The sequence below is a fragment of the Sardina pilchardus genome, chromosome 2 (assembly GCF_963854185.1).
Source record: "Sardina pilchardus chromosome 2, fSarPil1.1, whole genome shotgun sequence".
Taxonomy (NCBI): domain Eukaryota; kingdom Metazoa; phylum Chordata; class Actinopteri; order Clupeiformes; family Clupeidae; genus Sardina; species Sardina pilchardus.
Genome location: NC_084995.1, coordinates 1,136,443 through 1,138,562, shown reverse-complemented (window position 1 = coordinate 1,138,562; position 2,120 = coordinate 1,136,443). Strand labels below are relative to the sequence as shown.

General features: G+C 51.4%; 1 pseudogene; it reads right to left on the bottom strand.

The window, feature by feature from the left end:
• Positions 1-692: 692 nt before the first annotated feature.
• Positions 693-900, bottom strand: LOC134075734 (U2 spliceosomal RNA; annotated as a pseudogene).
• Between the last annotated feature and the right edge of the window lie 1,220 nt (positions 901-2,120).

The window sequence follows — 2,120 nt, the reverse complement described above, 5'->3', positions numbered from 1 at the left end:
TCTAATATGGAAGTAACACACACAAAGCATACATTTCAAGGAATTGAATAAAAACATCAATGGAATAATGGAAATATGTCGCTGCTCTCATTAAGTTACCCCAGCGCCATCTGATCGTCGTTAGCACAAATCAGGATTTGGTTCAGCTGGCTAATGTGTTGTCAAGGTAGAGCGTACGTAGCAACCGGCCAACATAAGCAGAATAAACAAGAGGGGCACACCTGATGTAAAGTCGATTTTCTCCAGACGGGAATGCTCAAAAATGCTAAAAAGGTACCTGAAGTGGTCAGAAGGGGTTGAGGGTCATGAAACCGTGCCCAAAATTCACATTCCTAACTCAAGAGAATGGAGATTTTAGCATATAGTTGAAATTCTGATCTATGTCCATAGACTTCAATGGAACAGTTGCTGCCTCTGCTCTGCATAAAGGGGGATTTTGACCCCCCCTCTTGCGATTCGGGTTCCAGGAAGTGGCTTCTCATGAAGTATCTTGCTCCGCCCCTTAATGATCTTTGAGTTAGTTCGACAGACAGACAGACAGACAGACAGACAGACAGACAGACAGACCATTTAAAAAAAAAAAAAAAAAACAGAGAAAAAGAGCGGGAAAATGCAACAGCGGGCGAAAAGGGAGGTGGAGCAGGGGGAGAGAGGGTTCTTGTGTTCTTGGGTTCTTTCCTTCAACATTCAAAGAGATGTGCACCGTTCCTGGAGTCACTGCAATACCAGGTCGATGCGTGGAGCGGACGGAGCAAGCCCCTCTTCCGTCTCCCTGTTCCAAAAATCAGATTAATATATAGTCCTCGGGTAGAGGACGTATCAGATATTAAACTGATAAGAACAGATTTTTTCTTCTCAAATCTTTATTAAACCAGTCAAACATCAAACAAGGAAAGGCAAACACAATCAACCCTTAATACTGGCAAACATAAAAGGCAAAACCCCCACCCAAACATCCCACCAAATCCCACCCACATTCCCCACAAAATCTTGCCTGAAACACAACTCCAAACCCACCCCATCCCCAATAAACTATATTACAAGCCACACACATAGGACAACCCAACCCAAACCCAAAACACTCCCAAAACCACCCACAGTCCCACCAACCTCCCATCCCAAAACCCATCAGAACAGCCACCCCCCCCTCCCCTCAACCCACCCCCACCCTCGTCAGACCCCCCCACACTGCCAGAGCCCTCTCCAATCCCCTCCTCCGCACCCACAGCATCACCTCCCTCCGAATCCCCACCACTGCAGTGTGAAACACCCTCTCCGGCTCCAGCCTGGGGGTACTTTTACGAAGACAAGAAACCCTCCAGTCCCAGACCGCCTTCTTCACCACCGTGACCACTGTCCACACTGCCTCCCTCTTCTCCCTGCAGCCCCATCCCAAACAGAACCAAGTCCCTAGACAAACCAACCCCTGCCCATCTCCCCCACCACCTCCCCACCCTATCCCACACCCCCGCCGCCCCCTGACAGGCCCAATTTCCCCCTATTAATCTTAGCGTGCTCAAAAGCCCCCAAAATAAACCTCACCCTATCAAAACCCTGCTCCGTTGTCAAAAACAAGGACATATCATCCGCAAATAAGGACACCTTCAGGAACTGGCCCCCACCCCCAGGCAGGTGAACCCCCCCGCACCGCCGGATCGGCCCTAATGCACGCCGCCAGCGGCTCAATGCACATGACATACAACAAGGGGGACAGCGGGCACCCCTGCCGGACCCCCCCCCTCTGCCAGACCTGGCCCGAAAAGCTACCATTCACCCCCACCCGACTAAAAGCCATAGTGTACAAAATTTCCACCCAGCCACGGAAACGCGGCCCAAACCCCATCTTGCCCAGAACCCTCAACATAAACTTGTGACTCACCCGGTCGAAGGCCTTTTCTTGGTCCAACGACAGAATGGCCAGCGGGAGCCGCCTCTGCTCCACCCAACACACCACATCTCTAATCAGAGCCAAATTCATGGAACACGTCCTCCCCCGCACCCCACACGTCTGATCCGGGTGAATCACAGTCCCCATGACCCCCCTCAGACGTATCGCCAACACCTTCGCCACCAGCTTGTAATCAACCGTCAGGAGGGTAATCGGGCGCCAATTCCTCAGG